General features: G+C 40.1%; 1 long non-coding RNA gene and 1 pseudogene across 1 annotated transcript in view; one reads left to right on the top strand and one right to left on the bottom strand.

Moving 5' to 3' along the window:
• The window catches only part of LOC138685592 (uncharacterized), a 386,320-nt gene that overhangs the window by 118,197 nt on the left and 249,510 nt on the right, over positions 1-18,613 (top strand). The window lies entirely within an intron of this gene.
• LOC138685756 (uncharacterized) lies at positions 11,606-15,856 on the bottom strand (annotated as a pseudogene).

Genomic DNA, 18,613 nt, shown 5'->3' with positions numbered 1-18,613 from the left:
ATACTGGCAGAAAAGCAAAGAAAACAGGCATGGAATGGTGGCAGAGAATAGTGGCAAACTCCATATTTTAAAATTGCTTACATAGCATGTATCAGGTTCTATCATTTAAAATTAAGATTAATGGTGACAAACTTTACAGGTTCTCAAGATATGAAGAAAGGTTCTACGTTAAGGGAAAACAGTAGTGATAAAGTATTTGGCACATATTGTTTATTCATTTGTATGATTGAACTGGAAAAAATTTTGTCCTCTGTTAGCCATTAGATACTCATCTCATCTCTGACATCCCACTTATTTCACATAATTTATGCATACAGAGGCACTATATCTGGATTTCTGGATTTTTCCTCTAAGTCTTAAAAGACAGACCAGATAGAGTTAGTGAAAATTATTTTGCACTATCTCATTTAGTTGTTTCCAATGAAAAAAGGGTAAAAAAATTCAGTGCAACTTGTTTTTTTTACCTGGTTAGTCTAAAAGACCACGTGGGTTTTTTTTACCTGGTTAGCATTTATCACACTACTTATGCTTCACTGATGTAATTTTGTTTCCAGGGATGTACACATGAAGAGAAATTTGATCCAACACATGAGAGGCTGTGATGTCTTAGAGGTTTAGAGTAGAGTTTTGTACACATTTTGGAAAGCCTATTTTCCATGAAAGATGCAGATTCAGGTTGAGAAGAATACATTCAAATTCAGTGAAACATTTCATTAAGTTGTTTCACTGGGAAAAAACAAAGGACATTTCATTTTGGCAGTTCCTGAATTAAATGTTTCACTTAGAAATGTACTTCAGTATTATTAAATGCTAACTAGGTTGAAGAAATTTGATGGAATGAACCTTTTCACAGTGTCCTGACCAAATCCAAAGTTTGATGCAAAGTACATTTGTTTTCAACTATATGGTTTCATAAAACTTAATGTGTGTAAGTATGTACATACATATGTGTGTGTATCTATCTGCTGCATATATCATAGAATCATAGATTCATATAACCATCTAATCATTTAGGTTAGAAAAGACCTTTAAGATCATCGAGTCCAACCACAAACCTAACACTGCCGAGTCCACCACTAAACCGTGTCCCTAAATGCCACATCTACACATCTTTTAAGTACCTCCAGGGATGGTGACCCAACCACATCCCTGGGCAGCCTGTTCCAGTGCTTCACAACCCTTTCAGTGAAGAAATTTTTCCTAATATCCAATCTAAACCTCCTCTGGTGCAACCTGAGGCCATTTCTTCTTGCCCTATCACTTGTTACTTGGGAGAAGAGACAGACACCCACCTCGCTACAACCTCCTTTCAGGTAGCTGTAGAGAGCGATAAGGTCTCCCCTCAGCCTCCTTTTCACCAGGCTAAACAACCCCAGATGCCTCAGCTGCTCCTCATAGGACTTGTGCTCTAGACCCTTCACCAGCTTCGTTGCTCTTCTTTGGGCACACTATATATCTGTTACTGATGCCAGAATTTGATACGCAGGTAAGGGAATGGGAGTCACTAATTTGAGTGTTGGAGATTTCATTTCAAGTGTGTCCCATGGGAAGCTTTCAGTTTTTTAAGTACTTTAAAAGATAACCTTGCACACCTCAATCTTGTAAGTAACCATTGACTTTGAAGGTAGCTCTGAAAGCAAGAAAGGAATGGTTTAGATTTATCATCAGTTCTACTGTCTAACAAAATTTGACAGCATGAAACTATAAACTGGATAGAATGACTAAAATTTAAATCCAGCCATACTCACAGTAGGTATTAGTCAATGCACTTTCTAAGTCAAAAGTCATTGGAAAGAGTTAAGGCAGAACCACTGAACCTTTTGGGGTCCATCAATTTCAATTCATTTGTTATGATTTTATGGATCAGTACTTGGTCTCTTCACTCTAGTGTCTATGAAATGTCAGTCGTCCCAGTGACACCTCCTGAATAAAATTTGTGGGTTGAGATAAAGACAGTTTAATAGGACAGAAAAGGAAGGGATAATAATAATAATAATAATAATAACAACAAACAAAACAAGTGATGCACAGTGCAGCTGCTCACCACCCAACGACTGATGCCCAGCCAGTTCCTGAGCAGCGGTCCCTGGCCAGCTTTCCCCCTAGTTTATATACTGAGCATGACGTTGTATGGTCTGGAATATCCCTTTGGTCAGTTGGGGTCAGCTGTCCCAGCTGTGTCCCCTCCCAACTTCTTGTGCACCCCCAGCCTACTCGCTGGTGGGGTGGGGTGAGAAACAGAAAAGACCTTGACTCTGCTCAGCTATACCTAAAACATCCTTGTGTTATCAACACTGTTTTCAGCACAAATCCAAAACATAAGCCCATAGTAGCTACTATGAAGAAAAGCTAATGACCAAAGTATACATTTTATTTGTTCATCACAACCAGAATACAAAATATACATTACCCACAAAAACTCTGAATCTGGCACTTTCATGACACAGGAAAGAATGCCTATTTTCTGTTCAGAAAATACTTTAATAATGACATGATTTTTTTCCATACACTGAAACAGAGTTAGGCTATAGCTGTTCTACTACATTTAATGAGAACAAAATGTTTTAAATGGCAATCACTTAAAAGTCAGACTTTGAAAGATAACATTATTTGTAACCTTGACAGTTTTCTCTTATGTATATAAATACACGTGCAGGTGCATCAGTGGTGCATGTGCTACAAGTGCATTTGTTTATATGCAAAGCATGGTACTTAGGGAAATTGATAAAAATACACTGATGTTTAAAATATTTTGATCATCAAACTTTAAAGACAGAGAAATGAGAATGGAATACTTTAAAATTCACCAATTTTTATAAGCAAGGCAATTAAAACAAACACATGGTAAAGGCATTTTCCCCGTTTCCTAGTAAGGCAGATATTTTCAGCATAACTTGTGGAAGAGATGTTAAGCAACAATCATTATTGATGAAGAGCTTTACACAGAACATGCTTAAAAGTTTTGTGGTTCTTCTTTTAGTTCCACAATTAGTTCTCTGTTTTGTAATGCTGAAACCATAATATAACATTTGAGGCAAAGTTGAAACTTACATCCCATTTGATATGCTGAAATATATATGGAAACATAATAAAATGTTATCTGTAAAAAAAAAAAAAAAAGCTTATTTTAGCAAAGCAAGGTCATTAAAAAAAGGAAAACTTCCATACTATTCATACTATAACAAATTTTTTGTTATCCATAAGAAAAATCCATTTGCCATTTGCAAAAAGGAAAAGTGACTTATCCTCATTTTAAAGGTTAAGTCACCCCATCAGGAAAGAAGGAAAATTGATATGTGACATCAGTGATCTGTCACATTTTAGAAATAGCAAGGATGAAATGCCAAAATAGTGTGCAGGAGAGAAAAATGTGGGGTAAAATCCGTACAAATTATGTGAAAGTCTAGTGGATAAAATACGAAAGTTTGTAGCAACCATTGTTTCCTTGCAATGGACCAAAGAGCATTGTGGGTAGAACTAAAATCCAGTGGTTTTCATTATTCCTTTTTTTGTGACAGTCTCTAGAGTTCAGGTCTTAAGTGGAAGAGCAAAGAGGAAGCTTGCTTGCCCTTTCTTCTTCCTCCAGTCCACTCATCATTTGATGTTTAATATTTACATCTTCTGTCAAAGCATTCAATTATCAATGAACAATTCCTGATGCACAGTCATTAGCAGTGAAGTATGGAACCTTAATTTTAAGGTTTCAATTGCTAAGCACATTGCTTTTGTGCTTCCATGATATTTTCCAGGAGTTGTTTTCATATTCCCTGCATCCTATGCAGTTTAAGACAGGGAGGAAGCATCCTAAGACTACTAAGAACCTTAGAAGGGCAACACGGAGGCAAGGAGACCGGAAGGTTTTAGGACAAATTATTCTACATTGAAGGGAAAAAACAGTCCCATAGATGAACAAGATTACTCATCATAACACTCAAGAATCAAGCCTGGAAGAGTTCCAAGGAAGCATGAGTCATCATTGTGCTTGAGGGGGGAGGCGGGGAAGAGGAACTCCTCTTCATTTTTTTAATGTCTTTTAATTGCAGTTACTATTAGTAATGTATCAAAACATTTGTCATTGTGTGCTGATGTGGCCCAAAATTTTAGAGGATATACTGTTTAAAGTGCATATTCATGCTTTGTCAATATTTTTGACCATCATGTATACAATAAGAAGTACAGAAAACAGGCAAAGCAGTACAGAAGCTCATGCACCCATTATGTTCATTCTGCCATTGAAGTTCACTGACTAATGGGCTTCTGATGCAGATGGAAGTTTTTTAAGCCATTGAGATATTGCTTTGACAGATCAGGCACAATAGCTGTGACTGTTAGTCTTTCAAGCCTGAAGAGTTTTCTTTCATGGCTTCAAGTGAAGCCTTTCCAGAGCAGTGAGATATTCACAGCAGCCAACTTTTTAACACAGGGGAAAAAAAAAAGAAAAAAAAAAGAAAAAAAAAAGAAAAGAAAAAGTTGTTTTCTTTTTTCAGTTTGGAAGGACTTAACAAGCTTGCTTCAACGCTGCAAGAATAAATCAAGTTAATTAAACAAAAGTAAAGAGAAGTTCTTGAAGGACAAATGAAGATCCTCTAGGTTCACAAAATGAAAAGTGATCTTTGAAGTAAAATATTCCAGTAACTTGAATTATAGTTCCAAAAATGTTAAAAAGTTCTAGTAAATTTTAATAAATGATGCCACGAGCTTTCTGAGTTTATAAACTGTCATGTACCTTAACTTGTTAGAAGGGAATACACATGTATCTGAAAACACTATTCTTAAGAGAAATAAATACAACAATTAAACATGTATTAATAACCCCTAAGATATAGATCTATAAACATGAAAAATTTAATTCTGCTGTCTGTGATCCTTCTACTGTCTTCAGTGGACACTGAATTATGTTATGAAGACCTTCCTCCTTCTCTTACCCTTTTGCCTACTCTTTCCTTTTATTTATTTTACAGATTTTAATGGTATTTATTATACAATAAAGAGTTTGAAACCCAAAGAGAAATCACCTTTTATTATTACTTTAATCTTGTCTTTGAAAAAAGTTTTTAATTTCTATGGACAACATTAAAATATATTGAATAAATAATATACTCCATTCCAAAAGAAAGGCAAATAGATGCACTGGTAGTAAGAATCTGCGTAAACCTGCATATTACTATTAATAGTCTAAATAATGGCACAGAAAGCACTGGAACATGTTCACGGGACTGGTAAAACATAGAAAAATCTAGTATAATTTATAAGACCGGTGACACACTTTATTTAAGATTGTAACAAGCATCTAACTTGGAGGCAAGATACAATACTTAAGTAAAATCCCTACATAGTGAATAGAGAAAGGCAAGTGCCTCTAAATGGTTACTCTGAGAATGAAGATAAAGGTATTAGTACCAATAGGTCCTGTAAGCCTCAGTGTCCCACTGCCTTGGAGGTAGAAAGGGGCAACAGCACCTCCTGCTTTCCAGGGCCCACCTCAAGGAAAGCACATTTAAGGTCTGGAGGGCATGTGAAAGCCTAAAGCAGGGATCTTGACCTCTCTTATGCAAGATAGGCAGATGAGGGAAGTGAAGGAGTTTGTGTGCTCTGGGGTACACTGCTGTAGGGCAGACGGCCTGTTGTCTACACAGTCTGCACAGGAGCTTGGATGTCATGGCACTGTCAGGAAAGCACCTGAGATTTTCCCAGGCTCAGAACTGTATAATTAATGAATATTGCTCTTTTTCAGCAGGTATTCTCCATTAGTCTTTGACCCCATTACTATCCCCTATTTGTCTTTCTCAGTTCACTTCAGATGTCACTCACAACACTTGAGTTGTTTAAAATAATGAATACTGTAATTATTTCTTTTAATTAAGAATACAGTTTTCACATACTGAATGCTTGTACTGCATCCCCTTTTCACTCAACAGGCCAAGTAAGATTTTTCTTTTTATTTAAAATACTCATGCAAGGCAAAACATTGCTGCTGGCACTGACTCTCTTCTCAACAGTTAATGAAATGCAGCTTTATTTTATTCCATAAAATTCATGTTTATAAGGCTACATATACTGGCCTCTGCATCTATTGTAATTGTTTCTTCAATGGTACACTCGCATCTTGTCCTAATATGTTTCTTTCTGAAGCCCTACATTCTTCCTCTGCTTTAGCCGAGTTATTGTTGCCTTTTGTGAATTATCATGGGAAATATCTCAGTGCTCTGTCTAAGATTCTTCATTATTATTTATTACCATGAATCTCCCCTATCTATATCTGACCAAAATGTCTGTCCCTTTTTGCATCTGAGATACACTTTATGGAGACCATGATCAGATTCGGATATTAAAATTCCATGTTATATTTTATAAGAAAGACTACAATTACATATGCCATTGTTATATTCACTCCAAAATGTTACTTACTGAAACTTTATATATATATGATTTTTTGTGCAATAAGCTAAACTAGTCTATTTTCAGCCCAGACTCACGACTACAACTGCTCTACATGTTTAGTGTGACCTTTGGTTTTGTTGGAAATGTACCTGTAATAACAGGTGTGTCCTGGTTTTGGCTGGGCCAGAGTTAATTTTCTTCTTAGTAGCTGGTACAGTGTGTTTTGGATTTAGTATGAGAATAATGTTGATAACACACTGAGGTTTTAGTCGTTGCTAAGTAGCGCTTATCCTAAGTCAAGGATTTTTCAGTTTCCCATGCTCTGCCAGCGAGGAAGTGCCCAAGAAACTGGGAGGGACCACGGCCAGGACAGCTGACCCGAAGTAGCCAAAGGGATATTCCATACCATAGGATGTCATGCTCAGACTTGGCTGGGAGGGGTGGATCACTGCTCGGGGACTGGCAGGGCATCCATCAGTGAGTGGTGAGCAATTGTGTTGTACATCATTTGTTTTTCTTAGGTTTTATTTCTCTTTCTTTTTGTTATCTTCCTTTTCATTACTATTATTATTATTATTACAATAATAATAATAATTACTATAATAATAATAATATAATAATTGAAATTATTAAACTTTTCTTATCTCAACCCATGAGTTTTACTTTTTTTTTGATTCTCAACCCCAGCCCACCGGACCTGGGGGGAGGAATCAGCGAGCTGCTGCATGGTGCTTAGTTGCTGGCTGGGGTTAAACCACAACAAGGTGTTAAGTTATTATTTTTAGGCTAGTTTAATTGTATTCAGATTTAAAGGACTGAGATCCTTTAAGTAGATAGTGAAAAGTAATACAGCCTTGACCACAGCTTGCCCTTAATTTGAACTTTTTTTTGTTAGTAACAGTATTCTTACTGTTTGCTCTTTCAGCCTGGTTTTGACATCTAGACCAAATCAATCTGCCTGTGCTAAATACAGGGTTGATTAACCTTTTACTAGGTGTGCACTATTCTGCTTCCTGTGTAAATTCAATGGTTCTTCCTCCCACCTCAAATTAACTTTCACTGTTTTAAACAACTTCTATATAAATAATTATTCATGAAAATTATGCCAAAATTCATTTGCTAGCAGATCATTGGATGAGAAATTAATGGAAAAGAAATGAAGAATTCAGGACTTTATTTGAAAAACTACATTTTAAATTCTTATTTTTGGTTTGCCTTGTAATTTTGTTTTGGTTTGGAGTAAGTCTTGTTTGTTTCTGTGGAATAGCATTACATTACCTTCTTTAAAGTACTGTTATTTAGAATTTGGCCTTATATAATCCTTATTCTGTATCCAAAGTATTCAAGCCTCCCTGAAAATCACTCCACTTGCTTTGCTAAACTCAAACAAAGCTTTAACTTATGTTAACAGAAGAAAATATACAGTCCTAAGAGCAAACTCATTCACTTGCAGTAAATAGTGGGACTAATAATAGATATTGGTTTGGCTATGCTCCGAGCTTCAAGTTCAGTCTTGGAGAGGTAAAAATTTCTCCAGGCAGGAGGAGAATTTGTTTAACACCGTCAGGTGAAACAGTAGTTGCAAATTGCATATTAGTTACAACATGTTGAATCAATTGTATAAAACATGGAATGATACATGGTAAGAACAATAACATGGCAAAATCAAGCAAAAAGTAAAATAGGATTTGTTTAACCCATGGACCACCAGGGAGCCAGGAAAACATGTCAATGTCCCGGCCTTTCCATGTCTGGACAGGAACATGGGCCAGCTTTCGTATTCCCACAGTAATTTGCTTAACAATTTTCCCACTGTCATCAATTTTTAAACAACAGTTAGAATCATATAGTTTACCACAAACACCTCCTTCTTTGGCTAGCAGGTAATCGAGAACCATGCGATGTTGTAATATTGATGTTCATATTTGTGTGGCTTGATCCGTCAATAGATCAAGGGCATGGGCTGTCTCATTAGTAATGATCTCTAGGACAGCTTGTAACGGGATGATGCGATTTAGATTATAGATAGGTTCTCGAGCACCTCTAAGCGACTTGCTGGGGTTCCAGGTGGCAGGTCCATAATGTTTCATGATACGTTGAGAGGTCCACTTGTCTTTGCCCCAGGTTTGACCACTCCCACCTGCTATAGAGGCATCAATGGACAGCTGATATCGATTGAGATCATCACATACCTTAACACCCAGTCCATCCCCTTCATCCTCTGGGAGCAGAAAAAACAAGGGGCGAATTACCCCCACATAACACACTCCAGTCTGATTTTCTGGTAGCAGTTTGTAGGCACATTGGCCACACACCCAATAGTGACCCTTTAAGGCACGTGCACCATTTTCAAACAAACTGGTAGGTGTCCATGGTGATTGGAAATATGTTGAATTACCTATTCCTAGAGGATGATCTGACAGACCGTTCATCAACAATTTGTCTATGGTTTTTCCCACTTCTTCTGTGGTGGTCCAACAGATAGGAAGTCCATCCGGACCTATGCTCAAATGTCCCTGACAGTGGTCTTTATTATCACTTGACCACCAAATTTGAGTCCCATCAGGGAGATGACAATATGTTTTATCAATGAGTCTGCATTTCCAGGCACCAGAACTGCGATGCCAAAAGCAGGTAACATTAAGATGGTTATTAGACTGATTAGTGGAAGACCAAAAATGGGAAAACTGTTTCCTGTGTCCTGTTTGATTCACCCAAGCCTATCCAGGCCAGCGAGGTACAAAATGGAGAACTAGAACTCAAGAGGCAACAATATGCCTGGTTGTCCCTTTCTGGCAGTGACATGGTTGCCCCATGGTTTGAACAATCAATTGCTCTACAACCGTCAGTGAGGCAATGGTTGTCATAAGTATAGGTCCAGTTGCACTTGCTATTTCCCACGGGAATACCATCTTTCTGTGTTTGGTTCAGACAATATTTGCTTTGGACTGGGTATTGTATTGTTCAGGGCTGTGTGTCTTCACCCCAGTAAGAATCATTTTTGACCTCACTGTAATTACTCACTTAACCATTTTGGGGAAATGGGGACAGCAGTCCATGGTCAGCTTTCCAAACCTGAAGGTCAGCCACGCACCTGACAATTACTCAGATTAAAAGTGTTGGCCACTTGCTGGCCTATAGCCATAAATACATTTTGCCACTCTAAGTCGAAAAGAGGGGCACGGGAGTTTCCCCAGATATTAAAGGCAGCGACAATGGTCGACCAAAACAACATTTGCGTTGGTATGCCAAACATCCTATAAATATTAACAGAGCAATCACTGACAAAACCACACAAACAATCAACAGCTTCATGTATTCCTTCAGGCAGGCTCCAGAGTCTTGACCTGAAAGAGAAAAGAAAAACAGACTTGGTTCATTCTAAGGAACTGGAAGTAAGTTGTTATTAGAAGCATGGAATAATCCACCTGGTATTGATTTTATGTTCTTTCCCATGAGCATCTTTTGTTTTCCAAGCATATTTATTCATTGTGGTTTCCAGTACCAGAGGTACAGCTCCCACTGTGGGGAGTTCAACTAAGACTGGCAGATACCATTCCACACAGAGGCTCTCTGGGCCACCCTGTCAGGGGGCGGAGTTCCTGCTAGAACTGGTTTGGTTACTTTAAATGGGCCTCTAAGCACTATAAGCTGCTGTTGAATAATCCGTTCAGCCTCTCTCAAGGCTTAACTGACTACAAACAAACCCTTCTCCCAAGCAGTATATCTTTTTTCCACAACCTTAAAACTGTGAGAATAGAACCCAATAGGTTGAGTGGGTCCTTCGGGGCTCTTTTGCCATAAATGTATTGATAGCCCGCTCTTGGCAAGTCCCCATTCAATATGGACAGGATCTGTGGGGTGAATAGGACTGAGAGCTTGATGAGCAGTCACTTCAAAAATTAGCAATTGCAATGCCTCTTCGTGGGGCTTAGTCCATTCCCACTGAGCCCCTTTTCTCAACAAGTCATACAGAGGTCTTGCAATAATTGAAAAATCAGGGACATATTTCCTCCAAAACACAAGTTATCCTAGTACATGCTGCAAATCCTTTTTTGACTCTGGTATTTTAATCTGATCCAATGAGGAAAGGGTGTCGGAGGGGATATCTGTCATTCCTCCCTTCCACCAAATTCCTAAAAACTTTATTTCGCTTGAGGGTGTTTGTATCTTCTGTGGTGGAATTTTCAGCCCCAAGCTTTCCAAGGGAGAAATTATATTATCCTGAGTTTTCTGAACCTTTTCTGTTTCATCCCCACCCACAGGAATGTCATCAATGTATTGATAAACATTGACCCCCTCCTCTGTCTGAATTACTTCTAGCTCCGGCGCTAGTATGATGAGCTAGAGTGCGGGAATGCTTATACCCTTGTGGGAGTCGGGTAAAAGTAAATTGCTGACCCTCCCAAGTAAATGCAAAGTGGTCTTGATCCTCTGTTTGCAGGGGGGCCATAAAAAACGTATCTTTAACATCCACTGTTGCCATAATTGGGTGGGCTTGTTCCTGGATTGTAGCTGTAAACTCAGCAATATTTGGTACTGCAGCTTTCAATGGACCTGTCTTTGCATTAAGTCTGCTATGATCTACCGTCAATCTCCACTTGCCACTAGGTTTTCCCACTGGCCACACTGGGGAGTTAAAAGAAGAATGGGTTGGAACCACAATACCCTGTCCCTTTAAGTCCTCTAACACAGGCGCTATTCCCTCTCTGGCCCCCAAGGGTATCGGGTAGGGCTTAACATTTGTAAGCTGTGAAGGCGGAAGCAGCAGCGCCCCTTGTAACAGCCAAATAACTATTGTGAGAGAGCCAAATGACCACCATCTCCCTTTATTATCAATCCAGGTCTTTCCCTTTAAAACATCGAGTCCTAAAAGGTTAAGTGGAAACTCCCCCACAACCATTGTCACTGTAGTGGCACTATCTTCTCCTGGCAAAGGCAGGCTGACCATTGCTAATGCCTGTGGCTGAACAATGCCGAATGCATCTGCCACAAAAAGCTGCTGTTTGGAGGGTGTGATTCCACAGTTAGCAGTGTCTTTGGTTTTAATAGCTGAAATTTGAGCTCCGGTATCTACCAAAAAAGTGACTGGGACTTGTCTTGGCCCCACAATGCCTGTAATTAGTAAATCACACAGGCCATTTTCAGTGAGCTGTCTGATATACATCCAACATTCACCCCCCCCTCCTCCCCCTGCCCCGCTCACCGCCAAAAAGCAAAGGATCTAGTTTCCCGCAGGCTTTTGGGTGGCATTTCGTTCTGATAAATCAATCACGGAGGGTGCGTTGGGAGTAGTATTCTCAAAATCCACTTTTCTATTTGCTGATTTATTAGGCCACCCTGTTACCAATTTTTCCAATTTGTCTGTTGGCATCCCGACCATTAAGTCACGTGGGATCCCCTTCTGGTGTCCCTGAGTACACAGTCTATTACGTTTGTTCGGGATATCTCTCCCCGCCAGCGGTTTAGCAAGGGGTGTTCTCTTGGTTACCTGGAGCACCATGGGTAAAGCTTTACCTGTTATGTGCATTTGTCGCTTTGATGTTTGTGCCATGTATCATTCCTTGCTTTATTTAATTAATCCAACATGTCGTATCGAACATGCAATTTGTATCTGCTGCCTCGCCTGATGGTATAAAACGGATTGGTGTTGTTCACCCAAGCGTGCAACTGTATCAATTATTTAGGCACATGCGCTCTGGGCTGGGGGCGTGGAACTGCGTAGGCACCCCCTCTCACTCAGGTTAGTCAGACCAGCATCTTTAGCTCCGCAATCAGCCAGAATGTATATCCTTTTTGTACTTAACTTTGCAGCAGTTGTTTTGTTGGCTTTTGCTATATGTATGTGTTTGTCTTGTAAGTGTATTGCATGGCTTTGGAATTTTGTGGCAGCTGTTTTGTTGGTCTTTGTTATCTTTTTCTTTGTGGTATGCATGTGTTGGTCTTGTAAGGGTCCATGCAAACCGTCTTGAAATTGTACTTGTTCATGTGGACAACCACCTTCTCCCCCTCCCCGTTCCGGAAGACCAGGAGCACCTTCCTAGGCCCGGCCTGGGGCACATTTTAGTAGATATTGTTATCGCTATTGCTATCTTATTATGTGTTTGGGTAGAATAGTGGTTAATCATTGTTATATAGGATTACTGTTTATTTACCTTTGTTCAAATCTGAGAGAAAAGCTTCTAGGCTCAAACGGCGCATGCACCTTAGGATAAGGAGGCACAGGGAGCAGCTTTCCCACTGCGCATGCGGACTCCAACACTGGCAGACCGTGCGGACAGTTAGGGCTGTGATCATTTTGTGGCATAGTGCTGGCAAAATGACAGAGTATGACTATGTGTTCGCGTTGATTCCAATTTATTATATAGCCTTCACTTTGATAATGGTTATCTAAATAGTTCTTTTAATACTTCTCTTTTGTCCTTGTAGCTGTTCACCACGTAAACGGCCGTCGTGTTCTTTTATTGGCTCTTTGTAACCTTGAAATATGCTTTAATACTGTAGAGTTAGTTCAATTTATAATGGTTCGTTGATGTTAAGCAGATGTTGTTAGTTATTAGATGCTGTTGTTTAACCTATTTAGGAATGTTATAATTAAGATAATTGTTATGGTATTGTTGGTCGTCCATGTTGTTGCCTAATGTAGAAGTATTGTAGTAACATAGAATAAGCCTTGAAAAGCCAAATCATCTTATTTTGACCTTTGGTTTTTGTTTTGCTGAATTTGATTGTATCACTGTAGTATGCACTTTTCACCTCTTTCTCTCTTATACCTTTACTTTCCACGCCACCACAAGGACAGCAATGTCGAGCCACGGGGTGGATGTGAGAGACTGTGTTGGCTGGTTTTCTCGACATCGCTGCTGCCTCAACATCCTGTTGTTGTGGGGGAGTACACACAAGATGTCCCTGAAGAAACCACCATATCTGCACCTACCGAGCTGTGCTTGTCCACGAGCAAGGTGAAGAAACCACCATGAGCACCTGGGCATGCGCCCACGGAGGGACTCGGGGCGACACATATATGGTAATGAGTTCTGTGGAAATGGGTGGACTTTTCAGAGACATCGTGGGGACCGGGACAATAAAAGAACTGCATACTCCCCCCCCAAAAAAGCGGAAAAGTGGGGAGAGCTGAAGACCCGAACCTGGAAGACATCTGAAGGACTGTAACACCTGAACCTGAAGGAAAGACACCTGGCTGGCAGCAGCAGCAGAACCCAACCCTCCATCACCTGCATCGGGACCGACTCAGCGGGATGTTGCTGGCTTCGTGGTAGTGGTAACTAGTCTTGCTATCTCTCTTCCATTTTCTTGCTTATTCTGCCTCTTTTTCCTTTCTTCTTCCCTCTGTCCTATTGCAGTTATCAGTTGTTATAGGAAATAAAACTTTGAAGGTTGTACAGCATCTGACCTCGTTTGTGTCTTAATCTTGCTCTTGGGATCATTTAAGAACCCTCCCCGATATTGGATTGGGACAGCATCCTGACCATTAAGTCACACGGGATCCCTTTCTGGTGTCCCTGAGTCCACAGTCTATTACGTTTGTTCAGGATATCTCTCCCCGCCAGCGGTTTAGCAAGGGGTGTTCTCTTATCACTCCCAAGGTGTGGAACTATTTTTCTTCAGCCCACCTCAAGCCCCTGGAGTCTGTTTTGGTGGCTGGAGGGTTAACAGGACCATACTTGTGCCCGTAATTAATTAATTTCTTGGCCACTTCTCCCCAAGTCCACATTTTCTTATCTGGGGGGGGTGGTGCTGATCAGGCGTGAATCCTCCTAAAGCAGCTGCAACACTCTCGCCCTGGGGCATCACCTGCATCTTTCCTTGTAATTGTATACCAATCAGTTTCAGAGAATCAGGGAGTCTCCTTATAAGGGGAGTCATTTGTTCAGGATCCACGGACATAATCATCGGGTACTCCTGTGTAGGTTCTAATTTTCAATCATACATCATCTGCAGACAAGCTACCTTTTGCACACTCTCCACTAATTGATCAACAGTCCCCATAATTGCCAGGGGATCCCCCCTCTCCAAGGGGTTCGAACTCCCCACCCAATAACCTGCCCATTGGGTTAAAGACCAGGGGGCATAGTAATCCCCAGTAGTCAAAAACACTCCTGGTGCCCAATACCCTTCCGCCTCCTTTTCACTTAACAGAATCTGGTCGCCCCCCCCCCCCCCCAACAATGATACTCTCCACACATACTCCGTTTCTGACTCCTTAGGGGTTCGGCCAAATTCCTTTTTTAGTTTTGCCAACTCAGAGGCAGTATAGGGGACCTCTTTAGTTGTAACCTGGGGGAACTTGACGTGCAGAAAACAGACTCCACAATCAGTGAGATTGTAAAGTAGGTATGTTCATTCAGCACTGGGCAGCACGGGGGGTAGTCCCACCAAAGTCATGCGCGCCTGACTCGGCAGTTCGCTTTAAATTTATACAGTCAAGAGTTACATATACATAGAGTTTCGCAATACACCTATACATAGGCATTACCCAACCCCGCTTCATATTAAAATTAGCTCCAGGAAGCCATTTCCATAGTCTCCTCTCAACTGTGCTTGTGCAGTGCCTCCGTATGGTGGTCGTCTGGTGGTCGTGAAGATGAAGGCTGTATGTCCTCTTCACGGTGAACTCTTAACCTTCTGTCCCTGCGCAGACTCAGTCGCTCCTTGGCATTTATCAAATCACAAGGCTGGTCCTGGCTGGTTCTTGGGGTCAACTGATGCTTCTTATCAGGGACTATCTCCTGCCCCAGCCAGCCTCAACAATGCAAACGTTAAGCATCACTTCTCATCCCCTTGGGACACGTCTACCTCTATTGAAATTTAACTTCATTATAAGCTAGGTAATTATTAAACAGTTCCTATCTACATCCATATATCTACTATATCTACTAAGGTTCCTTTGGCTCCCCATCTCAAACTGGTCCTGTTCATCATCATAAATATATTCGGTTTTGACTAAGGGTCACAATGAAGGCAGCTCCAGCTTCCGCACTCTCTCTTTTGCTGCCTGCAGGTCCTTAAAGAGGTAGCTAATTTCTGATCTTGGGGGAATTTCCTCACAGACAGTACCTGCAAGGAGCTGCTCCTTAAGAGCAATTTGCAAATGTTTCACTTGGTTGTTTTCTGCTTCAAGTTGTGCTTTTAATCCCGCCACTTGTCCCATAAGGGACTGAACAAGATTTTGGAGGGATTCAATAATTTGAGATTCTGCAGTGAGGTGGCAATCCCTATCCTCCACTGCTGCGGCCAGACTAGCACTGAGAACAGCACAGACAATTGGTTTTCCTTTCGCTGATCGCACTCTAGCATCTTCCTGTAAAGTGACCATCCGATCAACAACAGTCTGCAGATTATACCAATTTCCCTGAGCCCTGTGTACCCCAGGCACAGAGGGTCGTGCTTTATGTTTTTCTAAAAAATCAAACAAAACTTCTTTCCCCAAAGGGACAATTTTACTATCATTCATCTTATACAAAGCAGGGAAGCAGTTGTCTCAAGAAGGTAGCACTTAAAGTTTCAAACACAACACAACACAAGCCTGCTCCTCTTCCATTCCTGAAAGGTCTCACATATTTTGGAAACAGTACAGCACTCTTGTCTCAACGGATCCAGTCTGTGACACCAATTTAAAGGTCCCGATCCAATGTCAGGGAAGGTTTTGATATGATCCCAAGAGCAAGATTAAGACACAAATGAGGTCAAATGCCAGATACCCAAAAGAGCTTTTATTATCAAAAGTATCAAAAGTAGAAAATAGTAGTGATAGGATAGAATGGAAGAAAAGGCAGAAATCAAGCAAGCAGTTGGGATAGAGTTGCAAGGATAGTCACCACCATGGATCCAGCGGTGTCCCGTTGGTCCTCAGTCTTCAATTCTTCAGTGGTGGGTGCACACCATGGCTTGTCTCCACATTTTTTTGTAGGGCATATTTTGATGATGCATGCACACACATACTGTTCATGCACTGTTCACACACTGCAGGTTTCGTCTGTCACAGGGCCTTCGGGTGATCAACACCAGAAAGCAGTATCTTATCGCAAAGACTACCTTTTCCATGAGAATGGTAGCCTCCACATTCTTGCATGCTTGTGGGCTTCAGCCCATTTCCTCTCCTGGATGCCTCAGTGGCCTAGTAATCGTCCTTATGGATGGAGGAATGTCCTGCTTATACAGGCCATCTCAGAGACAAAGGGCTCGAGATAAGCAGTTCAAAATTCTTGAGATGAATGGCTTGAGATGTCAGTCTAGTCTCTCACACCTAACAATCTTTGAGACAAACAGCTCGAGATAACAATTCGGTCTCTCACACCTTCTCCAATCTGAAGAACATAAACGAGGGGGGGGGGGGATCAGAATCAAATTTTAACAAACAATATGAGCACTAACTATAACAATGTCTGCATTCATGATTTGGCTCAATGTAGGCTTATTTCTATCCTGTTAATTCAGAGCTAGACATCCAGCTCTATAGCCTGTACAAACTTCAGTAGGACTACCTTTTTGGTCACAGAACTGGTACCCTTGTGAGCAGAACACCTTCAGCTGTTTCATTCAAGGAATGATCTCCTGAATTAGGTAGTTTTAATCCTAAAAATAATATGAATAGCCTTATTTTGTCAGGCCGACACTAACCATCTACCTTCAACAGAGAAATGCAGCTTTAATGCATTTACGTAATTAATGCACCTTCATGACATCAACATGGAAAGAAAGTGTAATCAACTCTATTGCAGTTTATTAAGTCAATGATCCTTGATCTAAAAAAGATTTATGTAGAGTCTGTAATGAAGTAGTAGCAGCTGTGTGGGCTTTTTTTTAAGAGTACTTTTTCATCTCCTGTTTTTAGCAATAAAATATTAAGACCTTGAACTGAATTGAATATAGTCATTGACAAAGCATAATGTGCCCAAAGGACTCATCAGAATATATGAAGTAAATAATGTGTGTTTGCCAACTATGCATTGATGTAGAATTATGGTTTGACTGCGAACTTCTTTGAGGGCCACAAATATCACAAGAACATGCTCCAGTCAAATTTTGGGAAGAAGTTAATTTATGTGGTTACTTGTTTAACTGAAAGGCCAAAAGAAACGCCTTATTAGAATTGCACAGGTTTGTTACATTTTAAAGCTCATTACCAAAGATAGAGATCTGCACTGAAAAAGTCCCAAACCCAAAACAGTGAAAGCAGAATAAGAGAAAGGGGATTCTAAATTCCCTAGTACTCAAATTTATAATACTAAGGTAGAAGATATATAATTAGGGATGAAGTATAAAACCAACATTGACCCTATAAAATATTTTGCAAGGTGTGTAAATTGCCACAGCACTAAAGGGAGGAAAAGGTCAGATTATTAATCTTTACCTTTCTTTATGTAACAATAGTGTCATTGTTGAATAAAGGTACTAAAATAGAAAGCTTCTATCCATCTGTAGTATGCACCTAGATTGAAATGTCTTTGTGGCCTGTTCCCATTAATACTGATGCTTTTTCTGCTCTAGTTTACTCATGAACAATCAGCATGCATCAAATTCCTTATAATCACTCAGAAGACCTTAATCAAATCCATATATATATATATATATATATTCATATGCCTCCAAATGATGTTGTTCTTTTCCACTAACAGTCAGTATACTTTCATGTCTGTGTGCTGATAAGGCAGGCAGCAAAGGACTACACAAACCAACCCTGTATCACAATACCAACTTTATTATAAATTCACCTGTATTTTTATCTTGTCTGATTACAGGATCAGTTCCAGAGTTCTCACAAGTTGAATTCTTGTGTTAAAACACAAGCATGGCAGTACCAATATGAACAAATTTAAATACGATGATTTGTATCTAAGCTAAGGAGAAGTTTTATATCTTTGAGATTTTGCTCCTGTTTGTGTCTTTATGGGTATTTTGGTATAGGTTTCAAATTTTCTGTTTTTTCTTCAGTTGAATGAAGGTAAGAAAATAGAGATTTTGATGTAATAACTCCCAGTTGTCTTTGAGAAGATTCAAAGTATTATGGAACAGGCAGTAAAATTGCAAGATTTAGCATCACTGCTGGGGTAGATCCTCCTGCAATGTGTCAGGTGCAGTCACTGAATGGACCTTCTGGACAATTTTATAGCCTCCCCTACAGTTTGGTTCCATTTGTCTCATTGACGCTCACCCTGCTAAGCTTCCTATCAAAACCAGCACCCCAAACTGTTGCCACTTTAGGTTCTTC

This window comes from Haliaeetus albicilla, chromosome 6, assembly GCF_947461875.1.
Source record: "Haliaeetus albicilla chromosome 6, bHalAlb1.1, whole genome shotgun sequence".
NCBI classification, from domain to species: domain Eukaryota; kingdom Metazoa; phylum Chordata; class Aves; order Accipitriformes; family Accipitridae; genus Haliaeetus; species Haliaeetus albicilla.
This window is presented reverse-complemented; position numbering and strand designations above follow the sequence as displayed.